The sequence below is a fragment of the Buteo buteo genome, chromosome 22 (assembly GCF_964188355.1).
Source record: "Buteo buteo chromosome 22, bButBut1.hap1.1, whole genome shotgun sequence".
NCBI classification, from domain to species: Eukaryota; Metazoa; Chordata; class Aves; order Accipitriformes; family Accipitridae; genus Buteo; species Buteo buteo.
Window position 1 is genome coordinate 12,419,050 of NC_134192.1, and position 9,753 is coordinate 12,428,802.

General features: G+C 46.3%; 1 pseudogene; it reads right to left on the reverse strand.

Annotated features, from left to right (window-relative positions):
* Nucleotides 1-1,722: 1,722 nt before the first annotated feature.
* On the reverse strand, nucleotides 1,723-3,033 carry LOC142043397 (uncharacterized; annotated as a pseudogene).
* Between the last annotated feature and the right edge of the window lie 6,720 nt (nucleotides 3,034-9,753).

The following is a 9,753-nucleotide window of genomic DNA, read 5'->3' on the forward strand; positions in this document are numbered from 1 at the left end:
TTTGTTCAGCTATTTTCTCCACTCTGGAAGAGATGATGCAGTGGGCCAAATATTCAGCTAGTATGATCATCTCCCTGCAAATAGCCAGACCTCTTTCTAATTTAATGCTGATCTAAATGTAGAGGTAACAGGCTTATCTCCCAGCCCTTGGTTATCTTTGCAGCTATTTAAAGTCTGGTTTCGTCCCTAGACACTTCATGACCATCTCTTAGATGCCACTTTCAAGCCCCAGCATAGCAGCACTTCTTTGAACTGACCATACAGGCAGAAGTCTTCAAAGCCACCAAAAGGATTGAGGGACTCAAAGTCTATTCATTTTAATGGTATCAGGTTTTTTTCTTCTGTAAAGACCTCCTAGAAGTTTAGATACAGCCACATTGTAGATGCAGCAGTACTAAAGCACCGCTGACCCCTTGCAGCAGGCCCAGTCTGCCTGGGCCAGCTCTGGGTAGGGATGGGAAACCCAGATGGATTTGGGCTCTTTTTTGTGCTCTGCACTGCCAGCACATATCCTAACCCAGCTGCAAGCCACAGCAACCACAGCATCTCTACCTCCATCACCTTACATCTGTAAAAGGTTCTCTATCTCACAGCCCATCCCTCCTATTTTTATTCCAGCCCTTGAAGACACCAGGTAGAATCAGTGTTATGCCAGCTCCTGCACTGGTTTTGTGTTGGAAACCTCTTAGTGTCCCCTCTCAGCTGGGATGGGACTGGGGAGCTAACACTGACCCCAGAACACAAATCCACCCCATCCCACTCACAGCAAGCTGGAAAGTTCCCTGTGAACTGAACCATCAGAAGATGCAGGATCTCAGCAAGGGAAAAAACAGAGCAGAACAGTAGAAAAGATGACTTAAAATCCCACAGTGCACCTTCAACTCAATGAATGCCAACCACAGTGTTGCAGGAGAAGAGTCAGAGATCACTCAGAGAGATCTGAGCTAGTAGTTAGTTTATTGAGTTCTAATCAGTAAATTTAAGTAGGTAAAATATTTAATAAGTACAAATAGATTGGCAGTCAATACTCTACTATTTACTACACTTAAAGATAGTATGGAACACAAAGATTATCTCTTAAGCTTTACTATACATACCTTAAATGTTACATGCATGCAAAAAAATGTCACTTGCCAACCCATCGATGCCTGGTGTCAGGTAAGGGATCTCTCAGCCTCGAGGGGTAACCTTGAGAGGTGTCCCTACTCAAGGGGAGATCACCACCAAACAGCCAGCTGCTATGGAGGGAGAGCTCAACGGACCCTGATGGCTGCAGATATTTATAGCATAAAGTGGTGGTTGATTTGTAGTCAGATTTTCTGCCATGTTAATGCAGTTTCAGCTGCTTATCAGCCCAGTCTCCAGCTGGGGGGAGGGTGGGGTTGATGCTGAGTTTTCACTGCTAGCCTCACCCAACAGGATTAGCTTTGTTAGGCCTACTTGCTGAGCATCTGCCTGGACCAAAGTTCAGTTAGTTCAAACAGGAGGACTGCATCTGTCACAATCTCCACCCCATGACTACAGTCAATCCACTTCACAGAGTGGTAGTACGGTCACCTCTGGCCTCTGTGCCACAAATACAGGGCTGGAAAGACATCACCTTTTCAATAGTCTGGTAAATTAGTTAATATATCAGATTTGCTGATTCTTTAATATCAACATGTTCACTCATAGCTATTTTATGTTGAGGTAAGCACCGTAATTTGACATATAAAAAAAGGGTTAACAATAAACACAAAGTACAAAGATCAACAAGACTACAATTGGGTGTAACATCAAATTCAAAGCTCCAGTTGCTGTTGGTGACCATCCAAGCAGAATTTCTCACCAGGGATGTTCTCCATCTTTCTTCACTCTTCCTGGGATGCAGTGTATATCATCTTCACCATGACAGACATTAATTAGAGTTCTTTGTCCGTTGCTTTGAACTCATTTTAGCAATTGACTCAGGTCATCATGTTGCAACAGTTTTCTTACCAATGCGAGATTCATTCCAATGGGGGTAGGCAATAAATGTTGATACAGTGTGTAGTTAGATTGTTGCAATTGGTGGTTGTGACAGGAGCTGAATAGTTAAAGTTGCATCCCATAATTTTAGTAAAATTACAAATACAGATATTTGAGTGTTTATATCTGCAGTGGTGTTGTCTATAAATATAGAACCACAAAGGGTTCTCATGCAAACACATCCATTTCCAACCTATACAAGTACAGTTTCAGGGGTTTCATCAGGATGTATTTCAAGATGACAAACTTTTTGTTCAGTGTCAAGATAAACGTCTTGGGCCTTAATGGTATTACTTTCACAAATAAGTCCTTGTTGTTTCTGTACAATGCACACATCAACATCAACAGTTTGCCATTTGTTCCCATTTGTTGTGCCCATACTCTATGTTCTAACGGATAGAGTACAGTTCTGTGGTGATTTAATCCCTCATCGCCTTCCCTTACTATTCCTACTATAGTGGATTGCACCCGTAACTGAGTTTGGATAAAGCTAAGAGCTAGAGAAACATTATCCTGGCTGACGCCAAGTGCATCTACAATTAGTTGGTGGTCCTTTTCATTAATTCTTTTGCATTTAGGCAATATATCAACTAAGAGCCATTGACTGATTCCTAGTGCCAGCAAAGATCGTAATGGGTGGTCTAGTTTATACAAATCACTTGTTGCCGAGCTTAATTTGTTTGCCAAAACTTCAGCATCTATGCTTTTTAATACTCCTAATCCTGTTCCCAGGATGCCAGTCACATCTCTCCTTACTCATTTTGGAGCGGTGAGGGTTCACCCGTGCAACCATGCTAACCATCCTGTATAGGATGTATTTAGGAATGGTAAGCAGGTAGGTTAAATTGCAGAGATATTAACCTGCATTGAAAGTTCCACTCACTTGAGGGACCATGATGGATTAAATAGCACTTGTTGCTGGCCTGTATATTTAATAGCATAGGGGCTACTTTCAGAAATCTGTGGGGATAAAGTTCCAATAGTCTTATTGGGGGTCTTGGATGTAGTAGGATGCTTTGTGGGCATTAAGGTAGGTTTTGCTGTGCTAATATGAATTATCCCAGTTTCATTTGTGGATAAATTATATCTCCGCATTCATACTATTTCTCTTTCCATATGTTCTTCTAACATAACTGTCATTGAACAGCTACTAGCCTTGTTACATCTATGCTACTTTTCAAAGGAACTATATTGAAAACTAAGTAAGTAAATTTCCTCTTCATTGTTCGGGGGTTGTGTTTCACATGTTATGCTTATGCTTATATTTCCCTCTGCTACATTCATGTTAACAGGTGGGATTCCTAATTTTGTACAATTACAGCTTGCTTTGTTAGTGATTGTCATTGTAATGGACTCAGGCTTAAGTGCGATTACAATCTTACCATATTGATTTGTACAAATAAAAGTAGTGAGGGTCTCCACCCCATGCATCAGGCTTGTTGACATATAAACTAGATCTGGTTCACGTTGGAGATGGCTACTCCTGCAAGTATTCTTCCTGTGGTTGACCTAGCCTCCAGGAGTGGTGTTTTGGTATTTTCCCCAGTACTGTTCCTGGAAAGTGAAATAACACAAGTCTCAGCAAGGAGACTCTGGTATAGTTACCCCTTCTAGTGAGTGGCTAGCGTGTATGTATCTAGCATTAATATGATATTTAACTCCGCTGTTGTCTTTTGATCTCTTTTTGTAACAAGATAGAGTTTTAAAACAGTGGGGACTCACCATATTAGTGGCTTCATGGCCTGGGGGTCTATGGGAGCTGAGACAGGGTAGTTGCCATGTTCACCCCTATCATTCATAGCTTGAACACAGGCTGCTTTTGTAACAGCAGTAGAAAGTTCACTTAATGAATGTGTAGGGATAACAGTGCGTTCTCCTCATTCCTGAGGGTCTATGCCCACTGCCCAGTAAGCTATTCCACATGTAATAGAATGCAGTTCATTGTTAGAGTCTGGTCCCCCTGTTAAAAATACCCTTCATCCCCAAAAGCTGTCTGCTTCATCTTGGTTTAACATAGTACGATCTCCTCCAGTTAACGGGACATGCCACAAATATTCGGTTTCGCTCTTCTCAGGCTTCCGCCCATATTTTTCTTGCAAATTAGCCAGTTGAAGGAGGTCCCACAGAATGTTTTGTGTGGTATTTCTTTTGTTACCTCCCTGGTGCCCTATGGACACTTCAGTTTTAATAATAGGGGCCACCTTAAACTCCAATTCATCTAACTCACTCTCTTCACTACTCTCATGGCTAAATTCCTGGTCAGGGTCCCCCCACATATCCCTGTCCCAATTTTCCAGGGACACAATTAACTTACAGATCTTTACAGGGTCTGGGGGATTGGAGGCCCAAGTTATTATGAGTTCTAGTTTGTCCTCTACTCTTTTTTGCTTTTCCTTTTCCTCCCCCAGATGTTTCTGCAATTGTTCTATTCACAGAGATAACAGCATTTCTTGTCGCTTTCTTTGTTCAACCTCATCTTGTAACATTCTCATTTCCTTTTCTTTGTATTTCTTATAATGACATGCAGCTTCCAAACACGTTCCCAACATCTTGAGTATTATTCCCTTTTCTTTACCATTTTTCAGTTTCCCTCTCACAAGGTTTAACTGTTCCTCTATCTTATTCAAACGATCCAAATTTTCACACGCCCAATCCTCAAAAAATCTTGGAGAAGGGCTAATTCCGTGCCTCCATAAATAGTCAGAAATTGAATCCGCCATCCTGCTGACTATGCCAATTTTGTTGCAGGAGAAGAGTCAGAGATCACTTGGATCTGAGCTAGCAGTTAGTTTATTGAGTCCTAATCAGTAAATTTAAGTAAGTAAAATAATAAGTACAGATAGATTGGCAGTTGATACTCTACTATTTACTACACTTAAAGATAGTATGGAACACAAAGATTATCTCTTAAGCTTTACTATACATACCTTAAATGTTACATGCATGCAAAAAAATGTCACTTGCCAACCCATCGATGCCTGGTGTCAGGTAAGGGATCTCTCAGCCTCGAGGGGTAACCTTGAGAGGTGTCCCTACTCAAGGGGAGATCACCGCCAAACAGCCAGCTGCTATGGAGGGAGAGCTCAACGGACCCTGATGGCTGCAGATATTTATAGCATAAAGTGGTGGTTGATTTGTAGTCAGATTTTCTGCCATGTTAATGCAGTTTCAGCTGCTTATCAGCCCAGTCTCCAGCCAAACCATTGCTGGGGGGGAGGGTGGGGTTGATGCTGAGTTTTCACTGCTAGCCTCACCCAACAGGATTAGCTTTGTTAGGCCTACTTGCTGAGCATCTGCCTGGACCAAAGTTCAGTTAGTTCAAACAGGAGGACTGCATCTGTCACACCACAGTCCTAAAGCCTTTATCACAGCAAATCAAGGAAGACTCATTCAACAGCATGCCTGATCTCTAGCAGCATCAAAACATGCCCTATGGACACTGCCAGACCTTCTAGGCAGCAATCGGGGGAGATCCACTCTGCCAGGGCTGGGCTCTGCTCTTACCCATCAGCCACCCCCCACAGCAGGGGCTCTGGGGAGCGCAGCTGCCCTGGGGATGGATCTGTGAGTGACCAGGGCTCACAGGCAGCCACAAGCACATCTCCATCCTGCCTTTCATCTGTATGCAGCACAGACAGCATCAAATGATGGACCGTGAACAAAACACCAAGTGATAGCCTTCCTACAGCAGGATTTTGTGCTTATCCAGCAAGGCCTCTGTTTGCACTGGGAAAGCAACAGTCCTGGGTCTCCCCAGAAGCTCTCTGGGGACAGGACAGAAAACAGGGGAACAGGAGACCAAAGGTGTGGAGGGCTCCCATCCCAAGTAAAGGGCTGTCTTTACCCAGAGCACACCCCTAATCTTTAATCTCTGTATCCCCTCCCTGGCAGCCCTTTCCTCCCCCTGCATGCCCCTGGCACCCACAACACTCTGGGGTTGCTCACTTCGACACCACAGACATACTAATACAGGAGCCAAAATCAGTGCTAACCCAGCAACTTCACCACCTAAAAAGCCCCAGGGACAACTTCCTTGCTACAGCCAGCCAAAATTCACTTGCAGGGGGAGAGGGCAGAACAAGAAAGTAATGGCAGCCTGTCTATGCAACCCATTTGTCCAAAAGCTGGATTGTTTGTTCCGGCTGAGCTATGCCTTGAGATAAAATTACCCCTGCTCTTTTCCTGCCTCCTACCCAGGGAGGTGGCAGGATGAAGTTCAAAGAGACCAGGGCAGCCTCAGACTTGTGCTACCCTCTTGCAGCACCAGCAAGCCAAGGGCACCCCAGCAACATGGCAAGAGGGTGCCCGGGGAGAGAGATCAGTGTGCACACTGCTCCAGCAGCCAACTCCCCAGCTTGGGAAGAGTCTGGATGAACTGGCCAGGGCGTGTGCTTGCCCTCCCTCCCCTCCAAAGTCACACACGCTGGGGAGCAGGGCCTGCGCCTTTCTCCATCCACAGCACTTATTCACACTTATTCTCATGCTGATACAGGGGCTAAGCACCTTGCAGGTGAAGGTCCCAGCCCTGTGGGTTGCTCTGTGGTCTATTCAATAGCCCCAAGAAATCTTCCACCTGACAGCTCCCTTCAGCTCCAGAGGAACCAAGTCCTACACCAAGGGGTTGCCCAGGCTGATGCAGGAGCAGAGTGTTCTGCCTAGGATGAAAAGATCACAGCACTTTGATTTTGTACAAACACGCAGCTGAGCCCAGCAGCAGTGGCCAAGACCTCCTGCTTGCCTGGCCTCCCACAGCCCTGTCCTCATGCTGTCCTGCTGCTACCCTTCACCCCAGAGGCAGCTGCATTTCAGCACTCTTGCTCCTGGGCAAGGAGGAGAGCTGCGCTGAAGCCACAGTGATAATCCCGAGAGCCGTCCCTACTGTCCTGCTGCCTCGTCTTGCCATGCAGTTGTCTAGTGTTCTTCCTTACGGATATTACGCTTGGCTGACCCTAGGGAGATCCACTAAGCCCTTTCACAGCTGCTCCTCGTGCAGAAGCCTTTGCATGGGGCAGCGTTAAGGCAGGAGACCATATGCTGCAGCACAGGGGACAATGAGGCACTCACTGCAATTAGCATCGCTGCGATGAACCATTGTCATGACTGATGGCACGAGTACTCTGGGGGAGTTGGCAGCCGGGTGGGGGACAGATTTTCACAGCAGATAAGCCCTAATGAACAGCAAAATAACAAAATAACTTCCCATTATGCAGGAGATTTACAGAGTTACAACAGACAGGTCTGGCCTTGCAAGGAAGGGAACGCTTCGTCACAAGCAAGGCCATAGAGCAATACCTGGAGCAGAATAGCCAGGGGTGCTGAGAAAGTGCATCTTCTTGCTGGGCTTGGGAGTGGGGGAATGAGCAAACCCTTACGTGGAGGAGGAGGAATAAAAGCACAGGGGGCAGCCACAGAGCAGAACAGGCTCAATGGGGAGAGGGCTGGGGTCTGCAGGTCTGCCCAGGCGCTGCAGCTCTTCCTGTTGCGGAGAGAGCAAGAAAACCATGCAGCTAAAACACATCCACTGCAGCACCCAGACCCCCTTGCAGAGGGGAAACGGAGGCATGGAGAAATACAAAGCCAAGGAGTCATTTCTCCAGGGCAGGGCACCCCTGTAGTAGGGAGAAAGAAACTTCAAAACTCAATATTGGCCCTTGTGCCTCACGAGTCGGTTCCTGCAAGGAATCTCTGTTATCTAATATTGGCTTGAGCACACACTACAAGCCTTCCTCAGTGCGGTGGGGGAAGCTTCGCCATGGGAACTGCTGCCGAGCCACCTTATATTAGAAGTTACTACGGCTCTGCCAGGAAGCCTGCCCCGGGCTTTCTATTTTTAGCTGCAGGCAGACCTATTCATATCAGTCACTGCTGAAACTCAGGTCCTTACGCACAGATTTGGTGCAGTAATTCAGGGGCATGAAGTCAGGTTCTCAGGTTTGAACACAGCTCACTAAGATAAATAATAAACCTATGAGCTGAGTGCTCACAAGCCTAGGGGAGATGCATTGGGCCAGGGGTGGGGAGCAGGAGTCTGCTTCGCTGAAGGCACTCTCATCACACACATTTATTCCACAGGATCACACCATTACTAAAGTGCAGAGCAAGGCACAGGCCTGAATGTGATTTACCGGCTCAGGGCCATAAACTGCAAGGGAAACAGGAGAAATGGGATGAGAGAGAGGAAGGGTCCTGGGGGAAGCATAAACAGCTTCACAAGGCTCCAAACTGGTGGTTGTTTTCCTGCTTGTTAATTATTTCAACTTAAAATGCTTTTAGAAGGGAAGCGCTTCATTTGTGCTTAACACAGGACAAGTAAAAAAGATGTCTCCTTTTACAGCTAGTCACTGTAAACATAAGGAGAGTAAATCTCAGAGGTCTGCAATAACTCAGAGTTATTCGAGTAAACCAATGCAGGGACAAGGTACATACATTTGGTGATGGAGTTCCCAATCAGCCAGACCTTGTTCTAATGATACTTTATCATGCTTCCTCCTTTCACATGCATGATAGCACTTGCCAAATCTACCCAGGTAACTGATAGTTTGAAAGATAAAAAAGCCCTCAGCAGTGAGACTACACTCCTCCTTCCCAGGAGCACTGACATTGCGCACCATCAACCTCCCCCTGCCAGCTTAGGGGCTGCAGAGCCCCCAGCCACCGAAAACTGGGGCACCCACATCCCCCCAGGGAGAGGCAAAGCACTCCCTGCAAACTGTCCCTCTTCCTCCACCCATAACCTGCCTCTTCTGCACCTCCTCCCTGACCTGTGTGGGAGAGATTTCACCCTCTGAGCCCACAGCTATGTCACCGCGGGGATGGAGTAAATCACTGCAATATCCCAGAGGCTCCCCTCTGTGCCCCAACAGGACCACTGGATTAAACAGCACGGGACCCTAGACCAGCCAGTGCAGACACCTCAAATCAAGAAGCCCTCAGGTATGAAGCTACAGAGATTCATAACATCCTTAATTCACGGTTAACCTCCTGGAGCTCTCAAGATGTACAAAAAGCCTCTGCAGAGCCAAGAGCCCCTAGCTTGGGTGTGGAGCTGGGCTCCATCTTTGGACGAAACAAGAGAAGCCCTATGAAGGTGAAGGGGGCAACACTGATGCTGGACCCCGACATTTACAGTGGTGATTTTTCTGTAGCTGCTTTGCAGCTGCTTACAAAATGTTGGTTACCAGCGTTCCTCTTTCTCTTCCCCAACATCTTTCCAAGTGACAAACCAGAACATGTAAGTACTCCCATGAGCTCCTTACTAAAACTCTGTCCTTGGGGGAATTTAATTAAGAAATCTTTTGTCTGATTTGATTCAAATTTTGTAGAAAATACTATCTGGAGCTCTGTAAGCTATTTTGAAGCTGATACAAGCTGTCTTTAACGTTACACTTTATGGCAGCTAAACTCAACCTTGACAAAGGAAACCTAAGCACATACTCACCCCAGAGAGAGCTCTTCCTCCTGCAGTGGGCTGGGAGGCGGAGAGCCACAGCCAAAAACTGTCAGTCCAGCTGACAGACATTTATATGGTCAATATCTGTGGATTTAATCCCACCAGTTTCCACATGAAGGAAACACCACATAGAACAGCTAACTGGGATTCATCCTTCCTGGCTGCAATGCTGAATCGCTCCTGTCTGTAGCGACCAAGAAGCCTGAGGCTCTTCTGCTACAGGGTGCTGCAGTCAGAGACATGGCAGGAGGGTCTCCCACGCTTGCACAGCTAACCTGGTCCCCAGCCACTGCCCT